The following is a 22,013-nucleotide window of genomic DNA, read 5'->3' as shown; positions in this document are numbered from 1 at the left end:
GAGATGGGAAGGCAGAGAGGGTTAGGAGCTGGTTGAATGGACATGGGGAATCAGGGGTGGAAAGGAAGAGTGTGCTGTCACAGTATGTAGAAAGCAATTAGAGTCATATAACCGTGTATGTATACATTTTTGTATGGGAAAAAATAAAAATGAAATCAAGAATTTGGCAAGTTGTCAAATAATGACTGTCAATCTTTATGATTGTTTTAAACATTCATCCCCTATAGCTGAGTTTTCTTAAAACATTTTTTTCCCCTAAGGAAGTAGTTTTTAACATTTTTTGGTATCATAGATCCTTTTGATAATATGATAAAAGCTATCGTTATTTACAGCAATATTCACATGTGCATATGTGCAAAAATATCATACGTGATTTCAAAGGGCTCATGAATTCCCTGAAATCTGTCCACAGAACCAAGGTGCTAAGCATTAAATGTCTTGTATATATAAGCACACTCTATGCTATCACAGAGCAATCATTTTAACATATGAAACATTTTAATAGAAGAAACACAGTTTTTTTAACTCTTTGCTTTGTTTGTTAAGACTTCTTTCACACAGTGTAGGTCACCAGAAAGGCCACTGTTTAGATAATGATGAATGAAAATAATTATGATAGAATTAAAACACATGTTTTTTAATAGTTTAAACAATCTGTTTGTTTTAACAGTTTAAAAATACTTTTATGCAAATAATCTCATTGACTGGCAAGCATATAGAGTTATGTTCAGTGTCTTTAAAAATGTTACTAACTTCTGATCAAGCACTAAATTACCTTTGTACATATGAAAACTGAATTAACAAGAGTGTATAAAATGATCCGGATCACTTAGCAAATTATAAACAAAATGTTAAGATAGTACTTTCAAGTCAGTAAAGTCTCCCTGTCTTCCTCCTCTACTTGCCTTCCTTCCTTTCACAATTATTTACTAGTAAACATCTCTCTTTTTTTTTTTTAAGCACTAGATTAGACATTGATGGAGAGTTTGGGGTTTATGATTTTAACTAGATCTAGATTGTGACTGTCAGCCACCAAACTGCTCTTTCTACTGGAATCTCAGGAAGACTTTCATTTTAACATCTATTGGTACTTTTGCCATTCGATGTTTGTTTATCCTTTGGAAAATAACCAAACTAATTACTATAAATCAAAAAACCAGTACTCAAATATAGAATGTTAATAGCATAGGGATCACAGATGGTTACTGGGGGAGAGAGAGCAGTGTGTGGTTCCTGCTCAGTGGTCCAGAGTTTAGAACAGAGATTACTGCATTGACCCAGGAGAGTAAAAATAAATCCGAGCTTTGGGGCCTAATGGAATGAGATATGCCTCACTAAAGCATGTACCTCTTCATTAAGGAGGATAGGGGAGGGCATGGGGATTTCGTTGCTGAGGTTTCGTCAAAGGGCAGTAAACTACTGGTGATTCAGGAAAATGTGAGGTTGTATCAGGAATTAGGTATGACTAGAATTCTTACAATCCTAAGAACTAATTAACATGCTGCATTTTTGTAATGTCTGCATTTTAAAATTTTATACTTTATTGAAGAATTCCATATGGTAGTGATCTTGTCTTGGAAGTTTGTATTAGTTATCTATTGTACCAATAGTTGTAGCAATAAACACCCAAAAATTTAGGGATAAAACAACGATCATTTATTACCTCATAGTTCCTGTTAGGAATCCAAGTGCAGCTTACCTAGATGCCTGTATCTCAAGGTCTTTCACAGGCTGCAAACAGTGTCAGGCAGGGCTGCGGTTTCTTCTGAAGGCTTAACAGTGGGAAGATCAGCTTTGAGCTCGCTCTTATGCTTGTTGGCAGGCCTCAGTTTGTCATTGGCTGTTGGCTGGAAACATCAGTTCCTTGCCACATGGGCCTTTCTACAGGCCTCCCACATGGCCATTGATTCCCTCACACAGTGAGAGAGGGAGCAAGAAAGCATGGACAAAATGGAAGCCACCGTTTCTTTGAAATTTAACCTTGGAAGTGACATTTCATCACTTTGGCTGTATTCTTTTTGTTCGAAATGAGTCACTAGAACCAGTCCATGCTCAAGAAAGAGGGATTATACAAGTGTGTAAACACCAGAAAGTGGCAATCACTGGGGCCCAACTTAAAGGCTGCCTATCAGGACCAGCTACATAATTTGTGGGACATAATACAAAGTGAAAATGCAGAAACTTCTTGCTCAGAAACTATTAAGAATTTAAGATGGTGACAACTGTTCATTAAACCCGGTGTGAGGCCCTGCTCAGTGCAGGGCCCTATCCAACTGCACGGGTCTCAACCCCAAGAAGCCAGTCATTCTGTCTACCACAGGGTTCCTAGCTTTCTAGACCAGATGTTAATTGCTGGGCCAGCTCCCTAATTCAGTCAAGCAAAGCTGTAAACTATCTGGAACAAGAAACTCTTGACTGACTAATGAGAAGGAAATGAAAAAGACTCTTTCAAAATATAATACTCCAAATTTAAAATAATTAGAGTGCTGAAAAGATAAGGGTGCAAATGAAGAAAACTAGAATTCTGTGCGTATATTAGTTAGTGCTGTGAAATGTACAAACAGAAGAGTATCAGTATAAGGTGGGCTGACTTTTTTTCAAAATTTAGGATAATTAATTTTATTGCAAATCTGATGCTACTTATGACCTGAGAGTCTTTTTCCGTTTTTTTTTTTTCTATTGTACTTTAGATGAAGGTTTACAGAGCAAATTAATTTCTCATTAAACAATTGTGAGGTGACTCTTGAATTGCATTTTGGGAGAAAGAGGAGCAAAGAGTTGGGAACCAGGAAGTGCAAGTGTTAGTTAAAGAACTAGTGGGAAAGGTTGAAATGGTTTATCTGTTAGCATTTGGCATCAAATGGCATACTCAAATTGTGTCATTTGGGGAGAGTTTTAAAAAAGAACTCTATGTAAGAGTGTGGCCAGGGTACAAGGAATCTACAAAGAATAGAGCAATAATCTTGTCCTGACAATAATGAGGCTGTTATCATCCCTCAGACTGAATGGTGAGGGTTGTAGGGGAGAAGGTATTGGAACATGGACACACAACATGCTGGGTGGAGGGGTCGCCTGACGGGATCTATAGTCTACGCTGGAAAAAGGCAGTCCTCCTTGGTGTGACCCTGAAGGGTTGGAGCCGGGGAAGTAAATACCTTGATTTCTCTGTCCTTTTTTCCTCAAATCTCCTGCAGAACCCAAAAAGGATAGAGAATGGGTTGGAAGGGGTAAATGAACGATATACAACACAGATAGGTGTCAAGACAGCTGCAGCGAAAACCCTAAAAGAGAGGACATAAATATCTCATTTGCTTGTTTCCTTTTGTATGGGTTTGACTGAGATCTGGGTAGAGGAAAGTTGCCTAGTAGTTTCTTGTGTAACATATTTATAACCACCTTCTAATGAATATGGATTGTATTAAATTTTTGGTACATAAAAATATTTAATCATTTTTTACATTAATGTGATATATTATACATTTCTATGGTTAAAAATTGAAAATGAAAGCAATATCTCTCCGATTCCTATGCCGTAGTCTTTGAGTTCCCTTCTCAGAGGCAATCACTGTTAACCTGTTTCTTGCATGGCCTTTCAGAAATATTATATACCTGGCGGTGCTGTGATTAAGAGCTTGGCTGCTAATCAAAAGGTTGGCAGTTCCAATCTACCAGCTGCTCCTTGGAAACCCTATGGGGCATTTCTACTCTGTCCTCAAGGGTCGCTATGAGTCGGAATCTCCTCCGTGGCAAGGGGCTAATGAAACAAATACATTGATAAATCATTTCCCCCCTTTCAAGCCATGCTATACATACTTTTCTACACCTTGCTTTTTTCTCCCTCCCTGCCTTCCTTCCTCTCTCCCTCCCTCCCTTCACCCTCTCTCCCTTCTTCTTTTTCCATTCTTCTTATCTAGCTCCATAGCATGCCATTGTATGATGTACCATAATCTATTAACTAGTCTGGTATCTACTTTCAAAAATCAGCCAATGAAAACTCTGTGGATCAAAATGGTCTCATACGCAGCCAATCATAGGGATGGCACTAGACCAGATGGCATTTCATTCTGTTGTGTATGGGGTTGCCATGAGTTGGGGGCAAACTCAACAGCAGATAACAGCAACATTAATGGACATTTAGATTATTTGTAACCTCTTGGTCTTACTAACAATGCTGCTATTACTAATCTTGAACATACATCATTTTGCAAATAAATGAGTATATCTGGAAGATAAATTCCAAAGGTGGAATTGCTGGGCCAGGGTGTAGGTACCTTAATTGTGATACATATTGCTAAAGTGCCTTCTGTGAAGGTTGCACCAACCTAAATTTTCAGCAATAAGGTGTCTGCTTGCCAAACAAAATGTATAAATTTATCTTGGCCATTTTGATAGGAGAAAAATTAAGCCAGATAAAGATTAAATTCAAATAATGAAGAGTATCTTAAAGATAATTTTTATTGTAAATTGACAATATGGTATTTTTTAAAACATTCATGTGTACTGTAAGCTAGACACTTTTTGGGGATACAAATATAAATAAAGCATGGCCCTACATTTGAGGAACTCATAGAAGTAACCCATGCTTACCCGTTGCCGTTGAGTTGATTCTGACTTATAGCGACCCAATAGGACAGAGTAGAACTGCCCCATAGGTTTTGCAAGGAGCAGCTGGTGGATGTGAACTCTGATCTTTTGATTAGCGGCTGAATTCTTAACCACTGCACCACCAGGGTTCAAAACCCATGCTTGGGAGGTAACAATGGTTTGAAATGCTCACCTACTTTCTACTCCTGTTTAGCCAGCAAACTACCCACAGAAATGTGACCCTACTTGCTATCCCCATTTGTGCATGACATAGGGGAGTATAGATATGAGTAAAGACATCGTATTTGGCCTGTGTATCTCTAAACGTTTCTCTACAGCATGAGAACATCTTAAAAACAGGCTATTTGGGATGACTGAACAGGTCTTATACAATCTCTCTCTTTCTTTAACCATCCCTCATCTTTCAATCTCAAAAATGTTATGTTTGGATATTTTCTAATAATGAGAAAACTGTTCACAAAATATTGGGAAACAAACAAGGTAAAAACGTGTGTTGAGTATGATCTGTGTAAATATTGTATTTGAGCAAAAAAAAAGACAAAGGAATCATTTTTTGATGTTGAGACTTAAGGCAATTTCTTTCTTAAAAATTTCTGTGTATCATAAATTTAAAGATTACTTCTGAAATTTGATTTATAATTTTTCTTGAATAACTATTGTATGTACTTGCATAAGCTGTGGAGAGCTTGTTTGCCAAGAATTTATCACTTTTCCTTACTTGATCTCTTTTCTACATCAGATGAGATTTTTTTCTTTCATAGTTTTATCTTGATATATTTGTATTTGTAAGGCATAAATATGTATAGTTTGATCATATGTTGATTTAATTAACTAAGAAAAGTGTTCAAGTTAAATATTTATAAAATTTTAAATGTACCTTTTTCTCTGTAGGCTTCCACAAGTCTATTTTCTCTCAATCAAGCCTTTATAGCATACAAAAATACATCCACTCCTTTGGTGAAAAATAGCATTGGACCCAGAGTGTAAAATTGTCTTATGTAACAGTGGTAACCAAATATTTAGGATGATAAAATTTTAATTATTTAAAAAAATATTGGAAAGTTAATGTTTGAGCTTATTAACTAAGCCAAGTTCATTCAGTGGAAAATAAACTCAGTAAGGCAAGATTTAGCAAGGAGAGGGTATTTATTATAAGGATGTTGTTGTTGTTGTTGTTGGGTACCATTGAGTCAATTCTGACTCATAGCAACCCCATGTGACAGAGTAGAACTGCTCCATAGGGTTTTCTTGGCTGTAATCTTTACAGAAGCAGATTGCCAGGTCTTTCTCCTACGGAGCCACTGGGTGAGTTCGAACTACCAAACTTTTGGTTAGTAGTCGAGTGCTTAACCATTGTGCCACCAGGGCTCCTTTCATTATAAGGATACAGGGTTACTTCTCAAAAGTGAAGAACAAGGGTACATTCCAGGCCATTTTTGGGTCTTGAACCAAGTGTTGGATATCTTGGAAGAAGATCCATCTATCTCTCTGAAGACATATGTACTCTCTCTCATCTCTGCCTCCCTCTGCGCTTTGTTTAGCTCTGTAGGCGGGCCTTTCCTAAATCTCTGTGCACTTGACCATCCCATAGCACCATGGTTTACATCCTTGGATCAAATGAATGTCTAAGATGGATGAATGTGTAAAAATCTCAAATCCAAACTCCTAGAAGGAAAGATTTGATGGGTCCGGCCTGGGACAGGTGTCCAGCCCTGTGTCAATCATGCATGGCCATAATGAAGGTCACAGATTACTAATATAGTCACTCAATGTCTGTATTTGAGGATGGAGCAATTCTCAGAGCAAACACTCAGTACTGATCTGTCCTTGTGTGCTTCCCTCTATCTACTAAATATATTGGTCATAGCACTTGTTAATACTTTGTTTCAGTTTGTTCTCTCTTTGTTTCCCCTTCTTTACTCCTGCACCTGGAGGACAAGAACAGATTGCCTGGTGTCCCTATCACCTAGCAATCAACTTAGCAGATATAAAATTAGGCAATAAGAAGAGTTACTGTTTATTTAGCACTTACTATATGCCAGGCATTTAAAAATTTATTTTTCTTTTATTAACTTATCTAATTTCCACAGCAATGTCAGGTAAAGAGAAATGCTGATACCCTGTGTCTTAGTAATCTAGTGCTGCTATAACAGAAATACCACAAGTGGATGGTTTTAACAAACAGAAATTTATTCTCTCACAGTCTAGTAGACTACAAGTCCAAATTCAGGGCATCAGCTCCAGGGGAACACTTTCTCTGTCGGCTCTGGAGGAAGGTCCATGTTGGCAATCTTCCCTTGGTCTGGGAGAATCTCAGCACAGGAATCTCAGGTTCAAAGGACATGCTCTGCCCTCGGCACTGCTTTCTTGGTGGTATGATGTTCCCATGTCTCTCTGCTCGCTTCTCTCTTCTATATTTCAAAAGAGATTGCCTTAAAACACTACCTAATCTTGTAGACCTCATCAATATACCTGCCGCTAATCCATTTTATTACATCATAGTGATAGAGTTTACAACACATAGGGAAATCACATCAGATGATAAAATGGAAGACAATCATACAATACTGGAAATAATCATGACCTAGCCAAGCTGACAGATGTTTTGGGGGGACACAATTCAATCCATGACACCCTGTCTTTAAAAGTAATTAGAAGATATGATACCAAGAACATGAACACCAAAAGAAAAGACAGATAAATTGGATTTCACAAAAATTAAAAACTTTTGTGCACCAAAGGACTTTATCAAGAATGTGAACAGACAACCTACAGAATGGGAGAAAATATTTGGGACCCATATGTCTGATCAGGGTTTACTATCCAGACTATATTAAGAACTCCTATTACTCAACAATAAAAAACAAACAACCCAACTAAAAAATGGGCAAAGGACTTGAAAAAGCATTTCTTTAAAAAAGATATACAAATAACCAATAAGCACATGAAAAGATCCTCAACATTATTCGTCATTATGGATGGCTGTTGTTATGGATTGGATTATGTCCCCCCAAATATGTGCTGTAAATCCTAGCCTCTATGCCTTTGGTTATAATCCCATTTAGGAATGGGTTGTCTTTGTTATGTTAATGAGGCACGATTAGTGTAGGGTGTGTCTTGAGTCAGTCTCTTTTGAGATATAAAAGAGATTAAACAAGCTAGCAAAGGAGAGATGGGGTAAGATAGGTGCCAAGGCACATGGACAGCTCCAAGCAACCAGGAAGCAGAAGCTGAAGAGACAAAGACCTTCCTTCAGAGCCCACAGAAAAAGCCTTCCCCTAGAGCCAGCACTCTGAATTCGGAATTCTAGCCTTCTGAACAGTGAGAAAATAAATCTCTGTTTGTTAAAGCCACCCGCTTGTGGTATTTCTGTTACAGCAGCACTGGATAACTAACACAGCTGTTATCAGGAAAACAAAAAATAACAAGTGTCTGAGAGGATGTGAAGAAATTGGAAACTTCGTACATTGCTGACGGGAGTGTAAAATGATACAGCCACTGTGGAGAACAGTTTGGTGGTTCCTCAAAAAGTTAAACACAGAATTACCATGTGACCCAGCAATTTTAGGTATATTCGCAAAAGACTTGAAAGCAGGGACTCAAACTGATACTTGTACACCAATGTTCGTTGCAGCATTATTCACAATAGTCAAGGGGTGGAAACCCAAGTGTTCAGCAACAGATGAATACATAAAATGTGGTATACACATACAATGAAATATTATTCAGCTATAAAGAGAAATTAAGTTCTGATACATGCTATGACATGGATAAATCTTGAAAAACATTATGCTAAGTGAAATAAATCATACACGAAAGGACAAATATTGTATGATCCCACTTGTATGAAATATCTAGACTTGGCAAAGGCAAAAGTTCATTAGTGGTTGCTAGGGGCTGGGGGAGGAGGAAATGGGGAGTTACTGATTAAGGGGTATTGAATTTCTGTTTTGGAAATACTGATGATGGTTCCATAACACGGTGAATGATATTTCCGTTCACCAAATACCCCATAGAAATACCATCTGCAATATTTTTATCGAAGAGCTTATACCTTTATTTACCACTTGGTGTCAGAGTTGTACTATTTAGTATATTAGTGAATTTGGGAAATTTTGTGGGTTTTTTTTTGTGTAAGTGTGTTTTAAGCTTTTTACTGTCTGTTTTAAATAATTTCTTAGAACATAATTATGTTCTTTGTAGAGTCACTGAAGACAGAAAATTCTCCCTCTGTCTTCCTCTTATATTTTTAGGTTAATCTCCCTTGTTGCCAGATTGGAAGGGAAGGATACTGCCATGAGAAGTGCACAGAAAATTTATGGGAGAATTCTTGGGTGTTCATCCTTATAAGTTAGTCTCTTAGATTAATCTTCTGTACTGCTCCCTGCAAATGGAATCCAGGATAATTTATTTGTCAATACTTATGACAGCTTGATCTCTAACTGTTGGGCCGGAGAACCACGTAAACACTAAATGAACAGATCATGTATTTCAAATATGAAAATAGTGCTAAATGACAATCAGGAGAAGTCATTCATTCATTTATTCAAAAAAGATTTATTGGCCTGCTATACTGTGCCAGGGCCTGGTTAGGAAAGATAACTCTGGTGTCAGCCCACCCACCACCAAAACACATTGGGCTTCTATCTAATCTCAGCATTCGTTACACATCCTAGGGATGACAAATAGACAGAGAAAAATTACCTGTTATGGAAAGAGAGACTCAGTACAGATATATTTCAAGGAAAAGAATCATCTTGTTGCCTGGAAACCTGAAGATATCCTTAAGAATTTGCCTATCAGGCTCAAAGTTTTACAGTAGAATTTTAATAAAAGTGGGATTCTAAGAATATGATTACTTATGTTAAATGTTATGTATCTAAAAACAAATATGAAGAATTGGGAAGTAGATAAGGAAAAGAGACCCTAAATAGGAGAGGGAGATTTCCATGATGACTTAGAAATTGGAGGTGTCCAGACTCTATGTCATTTTTTTTCCTACTTTTAAGAATTAATTTGACCAGGAAATATAATGTCAAATTTCAAAATTAAAAAACAGAAGGAGATATATATATATATATATATACACACGCCCACACATATATACATGTTGTTAGATGCCCTGATGTTGGTTCCGACTCATAGCAACCCTGTGTACAACAGAACGAAACACTGCCCAGCCCTGCACCATCCTCACAATCCTTGCTATGTTGTTGCAGTCGCTGTGTCAACCCATCTTGTCAAGGGCCTAACTCTTTTTTGCTGACCCTCCAGCTTACTAAACATGATGTCCTTCTCCAGGGATTGGTCCCTCCTGATAACATGACCAAAGTACATGAGACAAAGTTTCACCTTCCTAGCTTCTAAGGAGCATCCTGGCTGTATTTCTTCCAGGACAGATTTGTTCATTCTTCTGGCAGTCCATGGTATATTCAATATTCTTTGCCAAAGCCATAATTCAAACACATCAACTCTTCTTCGATCTTCCTTATTCATTGTTCAGTTTTTGCATGCATATGAGGTGACTGAAAATACCATGGCTTGGGTCAGGTGCACCTTAGTCCTCAAAGTGACATCTTTTAATAAAACAAAAGACAATGATAATGTTAGTGAGGGTGCGGAAGAATTGGAACACTCATAGATTATGGTGCAAACGTAAAATAGTGCAACCCCTGTGGAAAACAGTTTGGCAATTCTTCGAAAAGTTAAACATAGAGTTACCATATATGCAGCAATTCCACTCCAAGGTATATACTCAAGAGAAGAGAAAACACTTGTCCACACAAAAACTTATCCAGGAATGTTCATAGCAACATTGTTCATAATAGCTGAAAAGTACGAACAACCAAAAAGCCCATCCATTGATGAATGGATAAACAAAATGTGGTATACCCATACAATTGAATATTATTCAGTCACAAAAACGAATGAACTACTACTGATTAATGCTACAACATGGATGAACCTTGAAAATATGATGTTAAACGAAAGTTATTGTTGCCTGCCGTTGAGTCTATTCCGACTCATAGCGACCCTATAGCAAAAGGCCAGATATTATATGATTCCGTTTGTATATAAAATGCTCAGAACAGACGAATTTATAGAGACAGAAAATAGATTCATGGTTGTCAGGGGTTGGGGAAGAGCAGAACAGGGAATAATTGCTAACGGATATGGGATTTCTTTTTGGGTGATGATAATGTTCTGGAATTAGATAGTGGTGAGAGTTGTACAACTTTGTGAAAATACCAAAATCCACTCAACTGTATTTTAAAAGGGTGAATTTTATGATACGTGAATTCTCTCTCTTTCAACCATCCCCCCCACCCCAAAGGATACAGAAACAACAACAACAACAAAAAACCCACAAAAAAATCCTTAATGAGTCTCTTTACTTTTCTCGGCATATATGTTTAATAGGAATATGTCCTCTCTACCAGAGTATAATTGGACAAATTGATTGTGAACCTAAGGACCTAATTGGAGTGTTATATTTGAGAATGAGAATGATGCTCATCTAATAAGCTACTTAAGGAAAAAAAAGGTTGACTTTAGTTACAGAGACAGTGCCTACAAGCCCTTCTAGGAAACCTGGCCTGGTGCCTGGTTTACAGGATCCCAGCTTAATAGGTGGTAAAGAAGGTCAGTTTCTGATATGTCAGGGACCTTAGAGAATTGTAGGAGCCTCACTGAGTCAGGAGGCAACTCCACGGCAGCTAATAATGAGGAATTCACTCAAATTTATAGGTACTGGAGGTGAATTTGGGACGCTGGTGGTGCAGTGGTTAAGAGCTCGGCTGTTAACCAAAAGGTCATCAGTTCGAATCTACCAGCAGCTCATTGGAAACCCTATGGGGCTACTCTGTCCTACAGGATTGCTATGAGTTGGAATCAACTTGACAGCAATAGGTTTTTTTGTAGGTGAACTTATAGGGTCCCTATGAGTCTCAACTGACTGGACCGCAGTGGGTTTGGCTTTTTGGTTTCAGGTGAAATATAGTCAAGAGAGTTTCCTGGGCTTGGTTTCATAGCCTCAGCTGAGCATATAAGAAAGCCTTTTAGAAGTCCGATCTGAGATTCCTTATGAAAACTTCCAGGTGGAAGTTAATATGGTGGCCTTCGCAATTGTTCAATACTGTCTGACTCTAAATTTGAAATGCAATCCAGGGAGGCCTATGTAGTTGATTAACATTTGTTGCACTTATATAAATAGGCCAAACTGAATGAAACAAGCCCTTTTCTTAGGTGATTGGAAATAATCTTTGAGATTATTATGATCATAATTAGGGTGAGGTAGAGAAATTCACAAGGAAAATTGTGAAAGTCTTTGAAATGGGCAAAAATGGGCAAACGGATTATTGGGTTAATTTTCAGTGAATGCTAGGCATTGTCTAGCATACCTTTCCAGGTTATTTTACTTTATTTTTTTTTACAGGAGTTTGCCTTTTTCATTTTCTTTAACTGAGCTGTTATACACCTCTACATATTGTAGAAAATATTGTAATGCAAAGAAATATTGCAGGGTAGTGGAGGCCAGTTTTTGCATCTATTAGTAAATTCATTTCTACAGTCTTGATTTCCTATATGTGTCTGCACTTTGGATTCTCCTTTTCCCTGCTTGTAACATCTTAATAATTTCCTAATGAATTAACATGTTAAATAGAATATTTGACATATAATCATTTTATATTTGCCCAAGAGTCATGATTTTCCCTTTGTCTCAGTGTGCTGAGATGATGAATCAGAAAAATATTTCTTTTGTATCAAGTGACAATTCCTTTTGGAAAATCTCATTTGGGAGTTGTGTGCTCTGTGCTGGTAGAAAAATTTCACCTTAAGGAATGACTTTCCTGGGGATCACCTGGCAATGCTGGAGAGGGCCAGTCTGACCTGTGCCTGTGACAATATACACCAAGATCTGGGCATAAGGTAGCTTTGAGAAATAAGGTATGACTGTGCTCGTATTAATTTGTGGTGGAGTACAGTTTGGGTTCCTGCTTAAGCTTACTCCTGGAAGCTTCTTTGGGACCTTGAATTGAGCTAATCGCTGAGCAGCACAGATATTTCTTTCAAGACAATCTTACAGACTCGCACGAATTCGGTGGATTAGGCTAAGATCCAGAAAATGTGAGTAAGATGCAAGAAAATGTGTGATAAGGAATTGTTTACATTTTTCTGGTTAAAGAAGGAAATTATCACCTTCTTAAGGGAAGTATTTTTCCTTAGAGAGGGGTGTTATCGGTTAAAATGTGACCCCAAAAAGATATGGTGAAGTCTTAACCCTTGTACATGTGATATGACCTTATTTGGAAATCGGGTCTGTGCAGATATAATTAGTTAACATGAGGTCATATTGGCGTAGGATGGGTGTCCTTATTAAAAGAGAAGAGACACAGACACAGAGAGATGCAGAAGGAAATGGTCATGTGAAGATGGAAGCGTAGATTGGACATATGCTGCCATAAGCCAAGGAACGCCTGGGGCTACCAGAAACTGGAAGAGGTAAGCAAGGATCTTCCCCTAGAGCCTTCAGAGAAGGCCAACACCCTGAATTTGCGTTTCTAGTCCCTAGAATTGTGAGACAGTAAATTTCTGTTGTTTTAAGCCACATAGTTTGTTATAGCGGTCTAGGAAATTAATAAAAGGAGTTTTGATTAAATAAAAGGAATATAGAACTTTTTTGGGGGTGTGTGTACATTAAAGCTGAATGGATTGAAGTTGGCTGCTAGTTACGAAAACATTACAAATTCATGTAGTGTTGTGCTCATGTACATTCTTTGGATCCTATGCGACATCCAGGTCTAAGGTTGGAGCGGGAAGGAAGAACAGTGTTTGTTGTATCCTTTGTGGCCTTTTGGATAGACAGATTAATCAAAAAGTTATAAGATCAAGATAAATTGAGTAGAACCTCTCCTCCCAAAGTTGATTCTGCCAGAGAGGAGAAGGACAGAAATTTTTGGAACCAGCACTGGTGTATAACTAGGTAAACGGAGGCAGGATCTGGAAAGAGAGTGGTATTGTTTATGGAAATGATCTTCAGAAGAATAAAGAGTTGATAGATTTTAATTTTAATTTTTTTTTCTGGTAAATTAATTTTAAATTTTTCGAAGTCCCCAGCCCCCTACCCTTGCTACCCTGTCCCTCAAAGTGTTTGATTGTATTCAGGAAACTTCTTAGCTTTGGTTTAGTCCAGTTGTGCTGACTTCCCCTGTAGTGTGTGCTATCCTCCCCTTCACCTAAGATAATTCTTATCTACTATCTAGTTGGTAAATAACCCTCACCCTCCCTCCCACCCCCATAACCATCAAAGAATGTTTTCTTCTGTGTTTAAACCTTTTCTTGAGTTCTTATAATAGTGGTCTTATACAATATTTGTCCTTCTGTGACTGACTAAATTCACTCAGCGTAATGCCTTCCAGATTCCTCCATGTTATAAGATGTTTCACGGCTTCATCGTTGTTCTCTATTGTTGTGTAAAATAAAATTTTTAATTTTTATTAATTACTTAAATTTATTTTTATTTTGAAATAAAAAGAACGAATAAATAAAAGGGGATAAATCAGTATTCAAGTTTTGTTATCTCTTGGGACTCTAGCTATAGAGTAGACAGGACTCTTAGGAATCTCTTCAGAGTAGACAGGAAGGCTTGCTCTGTCCCTATGAGAGGACTGGGGCACTGAAAATCTGCAATAGACATGTGTTGTTTTGTGCTGCCCAGACATGCTCGCTATTCTGGTAACAGTGTTGTAATTTTTCTCAAGGAAAACCATCCCCTATCTTACTTCCAGTTCATGTAGTTTCTTAGTTTTAGTTCCCTTTAAGCAGAACCTGAGATAAGGACTTTGGTACAGGTGGTTTATTTTGGAGGTGATTTCAAGAAGCAGGAGTGAGGGAATAGGGACAGTGAAATAGGAAAGGAGGAAAAATGAGTTATCTAGTTTGTTACCACTGTAGGCAACTGGGACTCAATCCTGTTGGGTGTCCTCTGAGGACCCATTAAAAGATTCCTAAGTATTGCCCCTTTAAAGGCTAGGAAATTATCCACTTATGTCTCTACTTGGTTGACAGTTGCCACCAGGGATATTAATTCCCCTGTACTTCTGGCCTGTGTCTGTGTGGGGGCTGAACAAACTCCCCTAGTTTTGGAAGGCCTTGAGGCAGAAAAGTAGAGGAACATAGAGTAGGTGCTTGAGGTAAGATATGTTCAGCATGCACAGAACTGTATCATAGCTGCAGCTGAAACCAGAGCTAGGACAAGGGAACTAAAGAGTCTGCTACTGTAGCTTAAGTGGTATTAATTCCACTTCATGTTCTAGGAGTGAGAATATGATTTAATTGGCAAATAGAATATAGCATTCCCAGGTAACTGGTTTAGGAATGGGCATGTCATCCCATCTGAACTTGTTAGGTCCAGGACTTTTGTTTGATCTACAGTGAAACAGAATTTTTCTTATTTGTTGGACAAGGTACGGTAAAACAAAAAGAATTGCTGACTGCCATCTTGCCTCCATGTGGAACAGGTTTTTGTGAAGAAAGCTGGCACGGGGGAAAAAAGAGTGGAAAGATACAGGAAGACTAGGTGATTATTTGCATGTTGCATCCAGCCAAACCTTAAGTCTCCCCTAGAATTTTCATTTATATGAACCAAGAATTCCCTCCTTCTTCCTACTCTCTCCCCGACCCCAAGCCAGTTTCCTGTTGCTTACAACAGAAAGAAACCTACAGACACAGACTCTCTTTCCAATTGGACAGGTCCTCAGAGAATGAATGAGAGGCCAAGAATGGCTCTCTGAGTAGAAGGTGCCAGAAAATCTAACCAGAATATTTAGGGCTAACCCAAAGTTCAAAAAATAAACAACCGTGATAAATTTTAGAGAATCATTCATAGGAAAGGAGTTTAATTGAGAGGTTTGATTAATTTTTGGTTAACTGTAAAATTTAATTTGAAAGTCATAACTTTTATTTTTTGAGCCAAGGCTTTTCTGAAGTTTAATAATCCTGTGTTATTGAGGAGATTTTTTTAATAATCCTGTGTTATTGAGGAGATAATGCTTTTGGAGTGGAACAAGCAGCATTCTCAGATCTGCATTCCAACCTGCTTGTTAGTTCTATAAACTTAAGTAAATTATCTACATTTTAAAACTTAGTTTCCTTAATTGTAAAATGAGGATAACTGTCAGATTCATTTTTGGAGATTGTTTCCTTGCAGATACGTAGTTATGGGACATGAACTCCTTTGTCAATGAGAGAGTCAAGAATTTGCTGAGTTTTAAAATCTATTCTTGTCTACCTGCAGACTTGTACCCCAAGCTCCTCTTTGATCACAGGTAAGCACAATAGTTATTTAAAGACAAAGTACATAGAGGCAGGGCAGTCATTTTGCCTGCCTTAATCTTAGGCCCTTTTAAACCTGTTGCCATAAACTCCAACTCATAGTGACCCTATAGGATAGAGTAGAACTACCCTATAGAGTTTCCAAGGAGCCGCTGGTGGATTCAGACTGCTGACATTTTGGTTAGCAGCTGAGCTCTTATCCAGGAAACTACCAGGGCTCCAGGCCCTTTTAGGGGAAACTGCTTTCCTCAGTTTCTGATAAGGAAACTGCCTAGGCACCCATATTCTTTACCATGCAATCCCACCCTTCATGGACACAGCTGATTGGTCCAAGGGTTCTCTTTTGACACAGTTCAATGCATAGTATGGTCAGCATGTCTAAGAGGTAGCCTGGCCCAAAGAGCTCTACTGGGACGATAGTGCTGTCTCAGGAATTTGTACTGAGAAATGTTGAGTCAATTTTGTGTTCAGCTTGAGGTAGAGAAAGAATATTAGACTATAAACCCCTTGAAGGCAGGGCCCATGTCTCTCTTGCTTGATTCTGTATCCCCAGTGCCTACCATAGTGTATGGGACATAGTAGAAGCCCCTTAAATATTTGTGAAAAAGTGACTTTATGGGTCATGAATGAACCAAAGTTATGATTAAGTAGAAGCTCTAAGGTAGAGAAAATTGACATAGATAAGAGGATGAGGACCACTTGCTAACAGAACTGAGAAAACATATCAAGAAAAGCTGAGTCACATTAATGATAGAACACTGGAGTGAATACTGAGAAACTCCTGCCACTTAATCACAAAAGTTATTTGAGAGTCATAGTTTTAATTTTTCAGTGCAAGGCTTTTCTGAAGTTTAATGATCCTCTGTTAGTGAGGGGGGAAATGAGCAAGTGACATTCTGCTTGTTAGTTCTGTGAACTTCTGTGGATTCAGAATGATGTGGATTCAGAATGATGTTCATTTCCAGTCTATGTGAGGCAAGGCAGAACTACAATTACACTTTTAGAGAGGCCTATTTGTTCATTTTTTCCTGAAATTCCCGTAAGCCCTGATTTCCTTGCCCCCACATACATCTTTATTCCTTCTACATATAGTAACTTACTTTAGATAATTGGAATAAAACTTAAAAAAAAAAAAAATTAAAAAGCCTAATGGAAACTAGGTCCACAGGCTGTTGAAAGGTTTTACTGAGAAACGGATTACAATGATCAAAAAAGTTTAGAAAATCTTTGATTAGATAAAGATAGGTTTTTTGTTGTGGAACTTCTGAGAAACTATCGTATCTGCCAACCATTCCTATTAAATCTATCTTTTGCATTTTGTCTATTCCTTGGTGTATAGTGGTATCACATTAAGATTTTAATCTTTATTTTCCTGATGACTCCTGAAGCTGAGCATGTTTATTGATCATCTGGATATCCTCTTTTTGATTATATTATTGGAATGAAAAATTAGCATGCATTTTTGGACACTGATTACAGAAAAGAACACTTAAATGTAGAATTATCTTAAAAAATCTGGTATATGCCTTAAGTCTTGTTAAGGGAGTAGGAGAAGTAGAAAATTTGACTATGATTGCAAAAAATATATGCTCTCAATTTCTATTCAATTAGTAGAATCCAATTTATAAGATCTCTCAGGATTGCGATTCCTTAGAACCCCTATATTAAGGATGAATTTGTTATTTGCTGTAAATAGTAAAATGATGTTTTCTCTAGATTGGCTAAGTGGTTAGACATAACTCTCATACGCTGTCCCTTCTTTTCTCCTTCCCTTCCTTCTTTTTTCATATTATTTATATTGTCATAAACTATTCATACATGAATATGTATTTGAAAGTGTACATATATATTTATAATACTATATACATTTTTTCCCAGTTGCCTTTGAGTCTATTCTGACTCATGATGACTCCATGTGTGTAAGAATAATACTGTGTTCCACAGATATATATATGTGTGTGTATATATATATATTAGTAGATAAAAAATCTTCAGATGTAAATGTAAAGACTCAGCAAAAAAAGTCATTTGTTTGTGACTTTCAACAGTTTAGCTCCCACGTGCTGACTACAGTGGCAACTCACTGGGAGATTCGTTTAGTGTTGCTTCTTCACTTTTTCCGTCTTCCTGAAATATTTTCTTGTAGCAAGCATCTTAAATTGTGGATGCTCTTAGTCTTTTTTTCCTCTGATCATCGCTTTCCTTTTTTCTCACTCTGTAAGATTTGATTTGCTGAGATAGATTTTAGGTTATCCTATTTGCTACTAACACTTTAAAGATATCCCATTGTCTTTTGGCATCTGTGTGGCTATACTGAAAAGTAGAGTATCTTTTCTTTGCTTTTGGCATTTTGCAGTTTCACTACAATGTGAATAGCTAACAGTTTATTTATATTTTTCCTACTTGAGACTCACTGTGCTTTTTGAATTTCAGGATTCATGTCTTTCTAAAATTCTGGGAAATTCTTAGCTATTACTTGAGAATATTGTTTTACCACCATTCTTCCTCTTCTGTCCTTCTGGAACTTTTTGATGTATCTGGATCCTTTTATTATATTCTACTTCTCAATCCCTGCTCCATTTCTCCAACTTCTCTTTCATACTTTTATCTTCATCAGTTTACGCTGCATGCTAGGAAATTCCTATGTTTTATGAATTCATTTTCTAATGTGTCTGTTATTCGTTCATAGAATTTTGAATTTCAATGCCTGTTTTTCTCGTAAAGAAATATGCTTCTTTTTCAAATCTGTCATTTTTTCACAGTGTCTTCTCTCATGTTTTTGATTCCTTTTTTTCATGTATCTAATTATTTAAAACACACTTTTTAATAGTTTCTATCAGAATATTCTATTATCCGAAGTTCTTTTTGCTTTGCCTAACATTTGCTTATGCTGGACTGATTTATTGTGTGTTTTAAATTTTGCATTATGGGCTCAACTTCAGCAGGGCTTTACCTGTGGGAACACTGTGGGAATTCTGTGCAGGTAACCCAGAGCAGTTCTGTGTTTGCTTCTCTCTGGCACCTCAGGGTATCATGAGCCTGATATTTAATCTCCCAGCTTTGGGCACCTTTGATCATATGAAAAATTTTAATTGAAACTCTAAAGACCCTCATGAGGCACTGGCATGTGGTTATACATTCTCAGAGAAGACTCTTTTCTCCTGGAGTTTTAGCAAAGGTAGATAAGCTTATTTGTTGTTTCCCTGTTGTGGTGGAAAGATGTTTTTCTGGTCCCCTCCGTCACTGAGGCTGTAGCCCTTCAAAGGCCTGGGCTTCACGTAGTGCGTTTCAGTTTGAAGTGCTTGCTTTGAAGAGACCCAAGACCTAATTTCCTGTACAAACCCCAGAATTAAAACTCTTAATTACTGAGATAGATTATCCTACTTATACTTCACACTCCGCCACCTGCAGTTATAGCATCAGATCACTTAATTGCCACTCAGGTTTTCAGTTTCTGGTCCCTTTATTGGGAACTCACTATGCATTTTAAAAAGATGTTTATTATGTGCACGTAGCATTTCTAGATATTTGTATCAGATGAATTTTCTGTTTATCTGGTTTTCTGGAACCACTGTTTATTAATTCATTTATTCATTCACTCTGTAGATCATTGATAGCTTCCCCATATCCCTTTGGCTTAATTAAATTCACCTATAGCAACAGACAGTTTATGGTATTATTGATTGTTTCCCACTTAAAAGCACTTATGTCTGTCACTGTTTTTCCTGCCTGAGGGCTTTCTCTGAACAAAGGGGCTTACTCCACTGCAGGGAGGGCCAACACTATCCACTTTGTTCTCTGTTGGGATGACTTTTTAAGTCTGTTTTGTTTAATATTGATATAGCCAGCCCAGCCTTCTTATGCTTATTATTTGCATGGCATGTCTTTTCCTTCCACTCACTTTCTACTTGAGTCGTTATATTTAAAATGCATCTCTCCTAGAGAGCATGTATTTGGGTCTTGCTTTCTTATTCACTCTAACAATTTTTGTCTTTTAATTGGAGTATTTAGTCCATTACCATCATCCGTCAATTTGTTGTACTATGGTGGGCTTATGTGTTACTGTAATGCTGGAAGCTATGCAGACGGTATTTCAACTACTAGCAGGGTCACCCATGGTGGATAGGTTTCAGCAGAGCTTCCAGACTGAGACAGACTAGGAAGAAAGGCCTGATGATTTACTTCCATAAATTAGCTAACAATAACCTTATGGATCACGCTTGCTTTAGACCCATCATCATGAGGGAGAAATTGCTGAAGGAAGACATCTTGCTTGGTGAAGTAGAGGGACAGGAAGGGAAAGGGAGACTCTCAGTGAGGCACAATAGCCACAACAAAGGACTTGAACATGCTGGCAATTGTGAGGATGACATAGGACCAGGCAACATTTCATTCTGTTGTACATAAGATCAATTATGAGTTGGTGTCAACTTGACAGCATCTACCTAGCTACCTACCTATTAGTCCATTAACAACATTTAATGTAATTGTTGATGTAGTTGAATTTAGAGCTACCATTTTATTATTTATTTTCTCTGTGTATATTCTGTTTCTCCCTCCTCTGTTCCTCCTTTTCTGCCTTCTTTTGAATTATTTGCATATTTTAAAAAATTCCATATTTTGGAATTGACTTTTTAGCTAGAACCTCTTTGCATTATATTTTTTGGTGGTCACTTCATGTAAAAATGTAGAAGCTGTGCAACCTTATAGATCACTTAACCATACCCTCTCCTGTCTTTTATGCTACAAATGTCATATGTATTATATCTATACATATTATAAACCACAAAAGACAGTTTTATATTTGCTTTAAATAGTCATATATGTATTTTAAAGAAATTAAGAGGAAAAATAGTATTTTATATTTACCAAGATAGTTACCATTTCCAAAGCTCTTTATTTCTTTCTGAAGATCTGAATTTCCATTTGGTTTAGTTTTTCTTTAGGCCTATAGAAGTTTCTTTAGCATTTCTTATAGTTCAATTTTCCTCTTAATTTTCTATTACAGTGAAACCCATGACAGACGGAACTCAGCGGAACTGCCTTGTTTTTCCAGGTCTTGGAAGTTTTCCACCTTTGTCAAGGTGCAGTCTTCCTATTTTTCTATCACTTGTTTTAGTGGGAAATATTTGAGTTTTCCTTCTGTGACAGATTTCTGCCTTACATAGATTCTGGCTTTTGCAGGTTTTATTGTATATGAAAATACTTTTATTTCTCCTTTAAACTTGAAAGATATTTCACTGGATATAGAATTTTGACTTGACAGTTGTTTTCTTTCAGCAGTTTAAAGATGTCGTTTCATTGTCTTCTGAACTCCATGGTTTCTTATGAGAAGTCAGTGTATATTTGAATAGTTGTCCCTCTATATGCAATATGCTTTTTCTGGCTATTTTTTTAAAAAAATTTTTTAGGGAAATATATATATAACAAAACATTTGCCATTTCAACATTTTTTACATGTACAAGTCAGTGACATTAATTATGTTCATCATGTACAACCATTCACCCATATCTGGCTGCTTTTAAGATCTTTATCTTTTCTTTTAAGCAGTTTGACTACAATGTGTCTATGTGTGGTTTTCTTTGTATTCATCCTTATGAGAATCTTGAATCTGTGAATTTATGTCTTTTATCAAATTTGGAAATTTTTGGCCATTATATTTTCAAATATTTTTTTCTTCCTTACTCTCTCTGCTTTTCTTCTGAGACTCTGATTATATGTATGTTAGACCCTCTGTTATTGTCCCACAGTTCTCTGAGATTCTGGTCACATTTTTTTTTAAACTGTTGTGCTTTAAGTGTAAGTTCACAATTAAGTTAGTCTATCATACAAAAATGGATACATACATTGTTTTGTGACCCTAGTTGCTCTCCCTATACTGTGACAGCATACTCTTGCTTTCCACCCCGGATTTTCTGTGTCCATTCAACCAGCTCCTGACCCTCTCTGCTGTCTCATCTCACCTCTGGACAGGAGCTGCGCATTTAGTCTCATATATCTACTTGAGCTAAGAAGCACACTCTTCATGAGTATCATTTTGCATCCCATAGTCCAGTGTAATCTTTGTCTGAAG

This window comes from Trichechus manatus, unplaced genomic scaffold (genome assembly GCF_000243295.1).
Source record: "Trichechus manatus latirostris isolate Lorelei unplaced genomic scaffold, TriManLat1.0 scaffold00283, whole genome shotgun sequence".
Lineage (NCBI taxonomy): Eukaryota > Metazoa > Chordata > Mammalia > Sirenia > Trichechidae > Trichechus > Trichechus manatus.
The sequence above is the reverse complement of the archived record's forward strand: the minus strand, read 5'-3'. Positions refer to the sequence as shown.